The following is a 13,782-nucleotide window of genomic DNA, read 5'->3' on the forward strand; positions in this document are numbered from 1 at the left end:
AAAAAACTGATTGCTCAAGCTTTAGCAACTTAGCTTTTCTGTCGTCTGCTTCCCGGCAAGGAGAAACCTTCTTGAACGGCCTGGTCCACACCATTATCTTCTCCTCCCCCCCCCCCGGTAAACCTTGTGGGCGAGGGAACCTTCCTTCTTTTGAGAAAGAAACAGAGAAATAAAGTAATGATATGGAGCCTTGGGCTCGTTATTGCTTACCGGGTTCTAGTGCTGCACAAAGTGTCAGATAATATATGCGTAAAAGGATTATAGCATAAAAGAAAGCTGACAAGATGTGCGGGGCACATGAACTTTACTAGTGCACGGGGTCTGCGCCCGGCTCTGTACAAAGGATTACATGCAACAGCGGCAAGACTTGTACAGAAAGGTGGTTGCCGGACGGGGTCCGACAACCGCGCCTTACGGGTAAAACTTACGAAGACGCTCGATGTTCCAGGAGTTGCTCACTGGAATGCCATCTTCGGTCTCAAGGCGGACAGCGCCGGGCCTAGTGACTCGTTTCACCCGATAAGGGCCTTCCCACTTCGGCGTCAACTTGTTGGAATTCTTGGCCGACTGAACGCGCCGAAGAACAAGGTCGCCTTCCTCGAGACTCCTGGCATTGACTCTGTGGCTATGGTAGCGGCGCAGAGCTTGCTGGTAGCGAGCGGCTCGCACAGCAGCCTGGAGACGGTCTTCCTCAAGGAGCAGCGCGTCATCTTGCCGCAGCTGCTCTTGCTCGAGCTCATCATAAGCGAGCACTCGAGGTGACCCGTATACGAGTTCCGTGGGGAGAACTGCCTCCGCTCCATAGACTAGAGCGAAGGGTGTCTGGCCAGTGGCTCGATTTGGCGTCGTCCTGATCGACCAAAGAACCACCGGCAGCTCCTCGATCCAGTTTCTTCCACACTTGTGCAGCCTGTCGAAAGTTCTTGTCTTGAGGCCTCGCAGCACTTCAGCGTTTGCTCTCTCCGCTTGACCGTTGCTTCTGGGATGAGCAACAGAAGCGAAGCAGACCTTGGCGCCAAGATCTTGGACGTACTGCATGAAGGTGCGGCTCGTAAACTGTGTGCCGTTGTCGGTGATGATCCTGTTAGGGATCCCAAAACGGCAAACAATCGACCTGAAGAACTTGACTGCTGACTGTGCTGTCACCTTCCTCACTGGTTCCACTTCCGGCCACTTTGTGAACTTGTCGATTGCAACGTACAAGAACTCAAAGCCCCCGACAGCTCGGGGGAAGGGGCCGAGGATGTCGAGCCCCCAGACCGAAAATGGCCAGGATAAAGGGATTGTCTGGAGAGCTTGAGCTGGCTGGTGTATCTGTTTGGAATGGAACTAGCACGCTTCACACTTGGTTACTTGTGCAGTTGCATCCTGGAGGGCTGTCGGCCAGAAGAAGCCTTGTCGGAACGCTTTGCCGACAAGTGCTCTTGCGCCAATGTGGTGACCACATATGCCTCCATGTATGTCTGCCAACAGTTGTTGTCCATCTTCCCGGCGAATGCACTTCAATTTCACACCGTTGAGTCTTATTCTGTATAGTGTGCTGTCGACAAACTTGTACATACTTGACTGCCGGGCTACTTTTTCAGCTTCTTCTTGCTCTTCGGGAAGCTCTCCTGTCTGAAGGAAACGGACAATCTGCTGCGCCCATGCTGGAGCTTGCGGCTCGACAACAAGGACTAAAGGCATATCTGTTGCTGCGGGAACATCCGCTTCTACGGCAACAACCTGCGGTTCGGCCGGAGCGTGATATTCCCCGGCAAGCTTGCCGGAGCAGAACTTGCCGGGAGCGTTTGCTTCGATGGAACAAACCGTAAGGTTTGCCGGAGCAGACTGCTCCTCAGCATCTTTGGTGTTGATCTTGGGGACTTTCTTGGCGGCGGCTACGGGGAGCTCTGCCGGAAAGTAGTCACCGGAAACCAACTTCCTCTTTTTGCTTGGTCCAGTTGATGGTGTCACGGATGGTTGAGTCAGCTTGAGCAAAAAAATCCCTGGTTCCACAGGTAACTTTAGTGCTGCGCACTTTGACAGGCCGTCAGCAATATCGTTCTGAGCTCGTGGAACGTGTTCCATTTGCAGGCCGTCAAAGTGTGCTTCTAGCTTTCTCACTTCATCAACATAAGCTTCCATCAATGGACTCTGGTAGTTCTTGTTCACTTGGCGGACGACAAGCTGTGAGTCACCCCTGATAATGAGCTTCTTGATCCCAAGGTCGGCTGCGATTCTGAGACCGGCAAGCAACCCTTCGTACTCTGCAGTATTGTTGGTTGCTTGCTCTTTGGGAAAGTGCATCTGGACTATGTACTTGAGGTGCTCTCCGGTGGGTGCGATAAGCAGCACGCCAGCACCGGCGCCTTGCAGCGAGAAGGCACCATCAAAGTACATCAGCCACTCTTTGCTTGATCGTCACCGGAAAGGCTTATGGAGAAGAACTTCGCCGTTCTTGACGCCGGCTCCCGGCAAGATCATTGCCGGAAAGGCTTATGGCGAAGAACTTCGTCGTTCTTGACGCCGGCTCCCGGCGAGATCGTTGCCGGAAAGGCTTACGGCGAAGAACTTCGTCGTTCTTGACGCCGGCTCCCGGCAAGATTATTGCTGGAAAGGCTTATGGCGAAGAACTTCATCGTTCTTGACGCCGGCTCCCGGTGAGATCGTTGCCGGAAAGGCTTACGGCGAAGAACTTCGTCGTTCTTGACGCCGGCTCCCGGCAAGATCATTGCCGGAAAGGCTTATGGCGAAGAACTCCGTTGTTCTTGACGCCGGCTTCTGGCAAGATCGTTGCCGGAAAGGCTTATGGCGAAGAACTTCGTCGTTCTTGACGCCAAAAATATTGGCCCTAAGGGCGTTGCCAGCCCCCGGGCCATAACTGCGTTCAAACATAGCAAGTGATTAGTATCCGAAGTGCACTTAACTCGTTTGCGAATTTTGACTTCTGCTACATATTCCCTATGCCTGCTGGAATGCTTTCCGGTGCGTGTGATCCAGCCAGCAGCGCTTGAGGGAACGGGCCCTTAGCGGCTATTCGGGAACATCGCTTCCCGGAAAGGTTTACCTTCTTGGTTCTAGCGCAACCGCACAAGTTGCCGAGCGGACTCGAGGCAACATGGAGCGCAACTAGCCCCGAGAAGGCTCCTCGGCATACAGGTCTATGCAGAAATCTCAAATAAATAGCACATGCTATCTTCCTATTCAACCCCTCTTTGTACGTCCACCCTATGCTTTCTAGGGAAACTTGTCGATGCAGGCACCCTTGCCGCGAGCGCCGAGTGCGGAACTTCAGCAGCCTGCTGGCGGGGTCGCTACCGACAAGCAATCTTGTCGCAACTAGTTGCAGCTCGCTTAAGTTGTTGAGCGGACTCGAAACAAAGTAAGGGCGCTAGCGGCTCACTTAATTTGCTGAGCGGACTCGAAGCAAAGTAAGGGCGCTAGCAGCTCACTTAAGTTGTTGAGCGGACTCGAAACAGAGTAAGGGCGCAACTAGCTACGAGTTGATTCCTCGGCGCATAGGTTTTCCGTACAAAGAGCAAGATCTCCAAGGCGGATAACCTTATACAGAAAGGAAATATCTAAAGTCTCGCACGACTTAGCTTTTTCTGTTGCCGCACCGGCGTCGTTCTTTCGCTCGCCCGCTCCTTAGGAGCCATGACGATGAAGAACAGCCGCCGCCGAAGCCCCCTACCTGGCGCGCCAGAGATGTCGGGGGGTGCTGATTCCACCAACACCTATGGGGACAGGGCCCCTTTCGGTTCGGTGGGAGGCGGAGAGCGCACAAAGAGCGGATCGAGGCGGTGCACGCGAGGGGGGGGGGGATTTTACCCAGCTTCGGGCCGCACAGATGCGTAAAACCCTACTGCTGCTTGTTTGTGTGTATTGAATCTTTGCTCAGGAGCGATCGACGCTACCAGACTGAGCGTGGGAGTGTTTCTGGTATCTCCAATGAGCCGGACTGGCCGAACCCTCCCTTACGTTGCGCTTGGGCCTCCTTTTATACTTTCAAGGGGTTACCCACAGGTCGCAACGTAGACTAGAAGGGTAAAAATGGAAAAGGATGCGGTAGGTGCAGCTACCGCTACTGTGGATACAGTGCACCCTACCTAACTCTGACGGCAGGGGACAAGGGCATTAAATGCCTGTCCGAGTCTCCTAAACAGTGCAAAAGGTGACCGTTAGGAGCGCCACCGTTTGCCACGATGGGCTTCTCTTCATCTCCGCTTGCCACCACGTACCCCTAGCTGCACGGCCTCCTGCCACGTGTGGTTGGGAGAGTCCCAGAGCGACACGTTAGCAGGTGTGCTGGAGCGCGGGCACGAAGTGGGGGTTTCCCGCGGCAAGCTCCTTGCCGCGGCCGTCGTCTTGTCGCGTCCGGAAGCTTGTCGCTCGCCGGATCTTGCCGGGACGCAGGGCGCGTCGCGGCAAGCTTTCTTGGTATGCCTTGAGTAGCCTTCCCGGCAAGCTCCTCTTGCCGGGGTCTTGTCTCTTCCCGGCAAGATCCTCTTGTCGGGGCCTTGTTTGGCCTTCCCGGCAAGCTCCTCTTGCCGGGGCCTTGGTTTGAGTACTTTGTTCTTGAATGGTCTTCAAGGGATCCACGGAGGGTCTTGGCGGTCACCCGGCAAGCCTTGCCGCGGGGTGCTGCAACTGCCCGTGCACGAGTTCGGGATACTAGGGTACCCCTACTCTAGTACACCGACACCCACCGATACCTTTCTTCGGTGCTCATTGTTATTATGAGACTTGTGCAATAGATTTTTTGTACTCATGAGTTCCGTTGTGTGCCGACCATCATTGAAAACTATAAGAGCGCTAGCTTTCGGCTTCACCCAGTCTAAGGTCCGGCTCGGTTGACCCGATCGTGACAATCGCAGAGGTGCTCCCTTTACTCCCTAGCCGAACAATCGGGAACGTAGGGGTAAACACAAGAGCGAGGCAACCCAGCTTGCAAATCGCTTAAGTCAATATGGTGCATATTGTGGCATAATACACGAACAAGGAACGAAGCCGTACACGTATAATCATATGCAAGAGGAAAAGCTTCATAAATGAAGCCCCCAAGTGAATTGGGTCCTTGAATTTGTGTGTCACAAACAAAGTTTGGACAAGGAAAAAAATTTACAAGCAACTTTTTTCCAAAAAAGTATAATGCTTGGTCGAACCGAACACAAGTTAGAAATTTAAAACTTTGAGCATGAAGGCAACTTAGCTGGTTAATGTGTTCGGTATTGATGACGCGGTCCGAGCTTGATGCGGGACAAGGTGCCATCCCCCAAGCCGGTCCCGAGGTGGCGGAGCGAAGAGCTCGGCACTCCGAAGTGGTGACATAGCACGGTCAATGCAGGCCGACAGAGTGATGTCGAAGTCCTCGGCATGGGGTAATGAAGTGTTGACGAAGCCCCCCGTCCAGCCGAGGTGACGCCAAAGGATATAGTCCGGCTGGATCATTTTCCTGTGCCACATAAAATAGTGCAAACCAGAGATAATAGTAATAATAATAAAAAATCGTTGCATAATCAATAATTTATGCAAAGTGAGTAATAAAAGAAATATGGCCTGGCGCCGAAGTCAATGTCGATGCAGGGCGTCGGCGTGATGCGGTAAGGGCGTGGCAAAGCCTGAATTCACAGGTCGGTCCAAGCTCCGAATGCGGCGTTCGCCGGACTATGTACGGAGACTGACCGGACCACCATGCGACCGTCGTTAATGCGGCCACCATTTGATAGACCTGTGTGCATATGATGGACAAACCAGAGTAATAATTCCTTGGAAAAAATTGAACCCAAACAAGCAAAAAATACTAGGATTAATAGCACCTGGTTTATTTGTTGTAGCAATCCGGAGGAAGGTGGTTCCAAAATTGGGACTCGATCCGCACACCCGTTACCGGAGTAGGTTGATGAAGAGATGATGAAGCCCCCGATCCAGCCGAGATGTCGAAGTAGGTCAGCGTGATGGACACCGGCTCGGAGGAGCAATAGTGCGGCCCTGCCGATGCAGGTCGTGACGTGGTCAATGCCGGCTTGATGAAGTGACCGTGCGGCGATGCCGGTGTGCCCGCTCCGTGTAACCCGTGGGGCGGCGATGTTGGTGATGATTTATTCTTTGCGATGCCGAACTGTTGTTCAGCTTACCGAGGTGATGATCTGAAGAAGTTGAGCTCGTCTCAACAAAGTGACGACGTGTCTAGCGCAGGTCGGCCGCCATGGAGCAATATTGCCGGACTGGTTTGACACCAGCATGATGTTTGAAGATCATGTTCAAAAGATTTTAGTGGGATGTGTTCGGGAACAAAACACAATACCCCATACAAAACTTCCTTCAAAAAGGATGTCCGAAATCCCGTTCATAAAAAAGACGAACTCGGGTCGGATTCGTTTTCGCGCAGAAAACAGATCCGAAAAGTGATGCACTAATCGGAAGGTTCCTGGAGTTTGGACGGTCGGATCGAGCTGAAATTTGGAGGGATGGTTGATATAGGAATTCCGCAGCCGATGAACGGTTGGATCTTCCAAAGGACGTCCGAGCTAGAAGCTGGACACCACGCCCTAAACTCGTCCAGATTCCCGTCTAGATTTGACAGGGCTCCGGTATATCGCGGATTGCCAGAGATTCCTCCATCGGAACTCGACGAAATTTTTCAGGGTTGTTGTAGACCCAATTCCGCATAATTCCACCGAAGAAATCGTTAAAACGACACTTGAGGAGGCGGTGGCGGCGGATACAAGTTCGCTGTTCAGAAAAACAGTACAGTCGCTCGAGGGCAATGTTGACGTTGAGCCCGCGAGCTCCATAGATGATTCCTCCGTGATCTTGATAGAGATCGGAGTTGATGTTTGATGAAGGCCCTCGTCCGGACATGGTGATCCGAACACGGGGCGCAATTCTTGGTGGAACCAAGGTGACCAGTCGAGCTGGTGACGAAGATGCCGAAGTCGCAGTTGATCTGCAGGCGAGCCATCGATCCTTTTGTCAATCACACAGCGGAGCCCTCAATGAAAGCACCAATGTCGGTGTCAAAACCGACGGATCTCGGGTAGGGGTCCCGAACTGTGCATCTAGGCCGGATGGTAACAGGAGACAGGGAACACGATGTTTTACCCAGGTTCGGGCCCTCTTAATGGAGGTAAAACCCTACGTCCTGCTTGATTAATATTGATGATATGGGTAGTACAAGAGTAGATCTACCACGAGATCAAGAAGGCTAAACCCTAAAAGCTAGCCTATGGTATGATTGTTGTATATATTGTATATCTATCGACTAGCCTGGCCTCGGTTTATATAATGCACCGGAGGCCTAGGATAACAAGATTCCTAGCCGAATACGCCGGTGGGGAGAAGTCCTTGTCTTGATCGCCAAGTCTTGTGTAATCTTCCTTGTATGCGGTAGCCGTTCGAACTGGCCCATGAGTATACGGCCACGGGGGTCCTCGGCCCAATCTAATAGATCGGGAGACGACGTGGTGAGTACCCCCTAGTCCAGGACACCGTCAACGAGCCATAGAAAATAAATGGATCTTTAAGAAGAAGACAGACACGGATGGTAATGTGACCATCTATAAAGCTTGGCTTGTCGCTAAGGGTTATCGACAAGTTCAAGGGGTTGACTACGATGAGACTTTCTCACCCGTAGCGAAGCTGAAGTCCGTCCGAATCATGTTAGCAATTGCCGCATTCTATGATTATGAAATATGGCAAATGGACGTCAAAATGGCATTCCTTAATGGTTTCCTTAAGGAAGAATTGTATATGATGCAGCCGGAAGGTTTTGTCGATCCTAAGAATGCTGACAAGGTGTGCAAACTCCAACGCTCGATTTATGGGCTAGTGCAAGCATCTCGGAGTTGGAACATTCGCTTTGATGAGATGATCAAAGTGTTTGGGTTTATGCAGACTTATGGAGAAACCTGCGTTTATAAGAAAGTGAGTGGGAGCTCTGTAGCATTTCTCATATTATATGTAGATGACATACTTTTGATGGGAAATGATATAGAACTTTTGGACAGCATTAAGGCCTACTTGAATAAGAGTTTTTCAATGAAGGACCTTGGAGAAGCTGCTTATATATTAGGCATCAAGATCTATAGAGATAGATCAAGACGCCTCATAGGTCTTTCACAAAGCACATGCCTTGATAAGATATTGAAGAAGTTCAATATGGATCAGTCTAAGAAGGGGTTCTTGCCTGTGTTGCAAGGTGTGAAATTGAGCTCAGCTCAATGTCCGACCACGGCAGAAGATATAGAAGAGATGAGTGTCATCCCCTATGCATCAGCCATAGGGTCTATTATGTATGCCATGCTATGTACCAGACCTGATGTAAACCTTGCCGTAAGTTTGGTAGGAAGGTACCAAAGCAATCCCGGCAAGGAACACTGGACAGCGGTCAAGAATATCCTAAAGTACCTGAAAAAGACTAAGGACATGTTTCTCGTTTATGGAGGTGACGAAGAGCTCGTCGTAAAGGGTTACGTCGACGCTAGCTTCGACACAGATCTGGATGACTCTAAGTCACAAACTGGATACATGTATATGTTGAATGGTGGAGCAGTAAGCTGGTGCAGTTGCAAGCAGAGCGTCGTGGCGGGATCTACATGTGAAGCGGAGTACATGGCAGCCTCGGAGGCAGCGCATGAAGCAATTTGGGTGAAGGAGTTCATCACCGACCTAGGAGTCATACCCAATGCGTCGGGGCCGATCAAACTCTTCTGTGACAACACTGGAGCTATTGCACTTGCCAAGGAGCCCAGGTTTCACAAGAAGACCAGGCACATCAAGCGTCGCTTCAACTCCATTCGTGAAAATGTTCAAGATGGAGACATAGATATTTGTAAAGTACATACGGATCTGAATGTCGCAGATCTGTTGACTAAACCTCTCCCTAGAGCAAAACATGATCAACACCAGAATTCCATGGGTGTTCGATTTATCACAATGTAACTAGATGATTGACTCTAGTGCAAGTGGGAGACTGTTGGAAATATGCCCTAGAGGCAATAATAAAATGATTATTATATTTCCTTGTTCATGATAATTGTCTATTATTCATGCTATAATTGTATTATCCGGAAATCGTAATACATGTGTGAATACATAGACCACAATGTGTCCCTAGTGAGCCTCTAGTTGACTAGCTCGTTGATCAACAGATAGTCAAGGTTTCCTGGCTATGGACATGGGGATGTCATTGATAACGGGATCACATTATTAGGAGAATGATGTGATGGACAGGACCCAATCTTAAGCTTAGCTCAAAGATCGTGTAGTTCGTTTGCTGTAGCTTTTCTGAATGTCAAGTATCATTTCCTTAGACCATGAGATTGTGCAACTCCCGGATACCGTAGGAGTGCTTTGGGTGTACCAAACGTTACAACGTAACTGGGTGACTATAAAGGTACATTACAGGTGTCTTCGAAAGTGTCTGTTGGGTTGGCACGAATCGAGACTGGGATTTGTCACTCCGTATGACGGAGAGGTATCTCTGGGCCCACTCGGTAATGCATCATCACAATGAGCTCAATGTGATCAAGTGGTTGATCATGGGATCATGCATTACGGTATGAGTAAAGTGACTTGCTGGTAACGAGACTGAACAAGCTATTGGGATACCAACGATCGAGTCTCGCGCAAGTAACGTACCGATTGACAAACGGAATTGTATACGGGGTTGCTTGAATCCTCGACATCGTGGTTCATCCGATGAGATCATCAGGGAGCATGTGGGAGCCAACATGGGTATCCAGATCCCGCTATTGGTTATTGGCCGGAGAGCTGTCTCGGTCATGTCTACGTGTCTCCCGAACCCGTAGGGTCTACACACTTAAGGTTCGGTGACGCTAGGGTTGTAGAGATATGAGTATGCAGTAATCCGAAAGTTGTTCGGAGTCCCGGATGAGATCCTGGACGTCACGAGGAGTTCCGGAATGGCCCAAAGGTGAAGAATTATATATAGGAAGTGTATTTTCGGCCATCGGGAAAGATTCGGGGTCACTGGTATTGTACCGGGACCACCGGATGGGTCCCGGGGGTCCACCGGGTGGGGCCACCCATCCCGGAGGGCCCCATGGGCTGAAGTGGGGAGGGGAACCAGCCCATAGTGGGCTGGTGTGCCCCCTCCTTGGCCCCCCCTGCGCCTAGGGTTGGAAACCCTAGGGTGGGGGGCGCCTCCACTTGCCTTGGGGGGCACTCCACCCCCTTGGCCGCCGCCCCCCTTGGGAGATCCCATCTCCAGGGCCGGCGCCCCCATCTCCAGGGCCGGCGCCCCCATCTCCAGGGCCAGCGCCCCCCCTAGGGGGCCTATATAAAGGGGGGGAGGGAGGGCAGCCGCACCTGAAGCCTTGGCGCCTCCCTCTCCCCTGCTACACCTCTCCCTCTCGCAGAAGCTCGGCGAAGCCCTGCTGCGATTGTTGCTGCATCCACCACCATGCCATCGTGCTGCTGGATCTTCATCAACCTCTCCTTCCCCCTTGCTGGATCAAGAAGGAGGAGACGTCATCCGCTCCGTACGTGTGTTGAACGTGGAGGTGCCATCCGTTCGGCACTTGGTCATCGGTGATTTGGATCACGGCGATTACGACTCCATCATCCCCGTTCTCTTGAACGCTTCCGCTCGCGATCTACAAGGGTATGTAGATGCACTCTCCTCTCGTTGCTAGTTGACTCCATAGATTGATCTTGGTGAAACGTAGGAATTTTTTTTGTTTTCTGCAACGTTCCCCAACACTATCTAGTTCCTGGTGAGCATGACTGGACAAGGACCCCTGGTTCTGACATTGACCCACCTGCATTTAAAGTGAAGAGAGGAAGAAAGAAAGAGAAAAGGATCAAGGGGAAAATTGAAGTTCCAAAGCCTAAGGACACATCCAGAATGGGGACTATAACATGTGGCAATTGTGGACTACAAGGACATAGGTACACTAGCTGCATGAAGCAGTTGAAGCCTGAGCTGGCTTTGAGGAAGAACAAACATGTGGTAATCCTCTTATAAGTAGTAACATGTTTTCCTTCTTGTACATTCCATTTTTAAGTACTAACTCATTTTCCTTCTTGTTTATGCAAGCCTCTTGCAAGGAATCCCAATGCTGGTGTTGCTGCTACTACACCAGCAGCAAGAACTTCTCAACCAGCTCCTACAACAACACCAACAGCTGGAACAGGAGGTGCTGGGAGAGGTGCTGGGACATGAGCTGAGAGAGGAGCTGGTAGAGGTGTTGGGAGAGGTGCTGCAGCTGCAGGTGCTGGGAGAGGTGCTGGTAGAGGTGCTGGGAGAGGGAGAGGTACATTCTCTGCCCCAAGGCAATCTGGTCCATCCACATCTACTGCTGGGACAGGTGCTGGTGTTACACATAGTGGATGGAGGAGGTACTTCTATGCAAGTGGCAACTAGATACTTCATGTGTGTGTTCTTGCATCCTATGATACAATGGTGATCTTACTTTGATGATGTACTTTAAGAATCAATGCCATGTATGGCTTTTGTTCATGTGGATGCATATTATTGGATATCTTCATGTGATATGTTGATGAGTACTCAATATATTATTGGATATATTGCTGGAGTTATTGATATTTTGGAGTTATTGATGAGTACTCATTATATTGGATATCTTCATAGTGTGTATGTTCTTTTTATGATTCATATGTTGATGAGTACTCAAAATGGAGTTATTGATATGCTGGATATATTAATGGAGTTATTGATATGTTGTGTATGCTGAAAATGTTCTTTATATGATTGATATGTTGATCCTATTGATATGTTGTATAAAGCGGTCATTTTGGGTTTTGGTGGCTCGGGGTCGACGAAACCACCTAAAGCCATCATTTTGGGTTTTGATGGCTCGGGGGCGACGGAACCACCTAAAGCCATCAACTAGGGTCTAGGGTGGCTCGGGGTCGACGAAACCACCTAAAGCCATCAACTAGGGTCTAGGCTGGCTCGGGGTCGACGGAACCACCTAAAGCCATCATTTTGGGTTTTGGTGGCTCGGGGTGGACGGAACCACCTAAAGCCATCAACTAGGGTCTAGGGTGGCTCGAGGTCGACGAAACCACCTAAAGCCATCATTTTGGGTTTTGGTGGCTCGGGGTCGACGGAACCACCTAAAGCCATCAACTAGGGTCTAGGGTGACTCGGGGTCGACGAAACCACCCAAAGCCATCAACTAGGGTCTACTGTGGCTCGGGGTCAACGAAACCACCTAAAGCGATCATTTTGGGTTTTTGTGGCTCGGGGTCGACGGAACCACCTAAAGCCATCAACTAGGGTCTAGGGTGGCTCGGGGTCGACGGAACCACCTAAAGCCATCAACTAGGGTCTACGGTGGCTCGGGGTGGACGGAACCACCTAAAGCGATCATTTTGGGTTTTGGTGGCTCGGGGTCGACGAAACCACCTAAAGCCATCATTTTGGGTTTTGATGGCTCGGGGTCGACGGAACCACCTAAAGCCATCAACTAGGGTCTAGGGTGGCTCGGGGTCGACGAAACCACCTAAAGCCATCAACTAGGGTCTAGGCTGGCTCGGGGTCGACGGAACCACCTAAAGCCATCAACTAGGGTCTAGGGTGGCTCGGGGTCGATGAAACCACCTAAAGCCATCAACTAGGGTCTAGGGTGGCTCGGGGTCGACGAAACCACCTAAAGCCATCAACTAGGGTCTACGGTGGCTCGGGGTCGACGAAACCACCTAAAGCATCACTGTACCATAACAAACTATTTCTTTTGCAAATGCATTTAAGCATTTAAGAATCACTCTAACATATGTAACTATATGCATTTAAGAAGCATTTAACCATCAGAATAACATAAGCATCAGTATGTAAACATTTTCAGTCTAACATAAGCATCACTGGAGTTCACATTACATAGTGGAGTTCAAATGCACAATCCATCCTTTTCTCACAAAAGGATGAATAGCATATTACTAGGTAGATAAACAGCCAGAGTTCACAATTAGTACTAGAACCATACATTACACAACCATACTTCTAAGTTACTAGGTCATTGCACAGCCATCCTTCCCAAAAGGTCTGCAATGCCCACTAATCTCAATTCATCTTGTTCAGTTCTCCAAGATGGCCTGGATCCCCTTGATCTTCTCCTTCAGCTTCTCCTCTGCCTTCATGAGCTCAGTTATCTTAAACTCTTGCATTTGCTTCTCTTCATTATGGTTTTCCTTGAGCTTCAGCAGATCAGCAACCTGGAACTTCAACTCTAGCTTCTCTTGGGCGAGCTTCTCCTCAAACTTTGTGAACTCTGCATTCTTCAACTCCAAATTCATCCTAGCCTCACTCAGCAATTCCTTCTCTTTCATATTCTTCAACTTGAGGTTTTGGATGGCAATTGCTTGAGCACTTGTCAGGTTGCACATGATTTCATACTTCTGTTGAAGCTTCTCTGTAGCTGCATCTTTCTTTGCCATTTCTGCATTCTTACGAGCCACCAATTCAGCTCTGCATTCGTGCTGATATGTGACAGCTGACTGCAGATAACTAAAATCCATAACCCTATCCTGCTGAAAGTCCACAAGTTGATGCACATATTTCACTAACTTGTCATAATCTACATCCAGCTTCTTCTTTTCTTCTGTCAAATGGTGAATAGTTAAAGCACTTTGAAGATTATCATTCACCCTAGCAGACTTGCTCTCTTCAACCATTGACCAAAGCTTCAGCAATGCATTCTCCATTGTTGGGGGCCACTACTCATCAACCCACTGAACAAACCCACAATTCTGACCTTCTTGGAAAAACAACAAGGCAAAATTTAGTACAATACAACTACTATGAGTAGTAAG

This window comes from Triticum aestivum, chromosome 2A, assembly GCF_018294505.1.
Source record: "Triticum aestivum cultivar Chinese Spring chromosome 2A, IWGSC CS RefSeq v2.1, whole genome shotgun sequence".
Classification (NCBI taxonomy): domain Eukaryota; kingdom Viridiplantae; phylum Streptophyta; class Magnoliopsida; order Poales; family Poaceae; genus Triticum; species Triticum aestivum.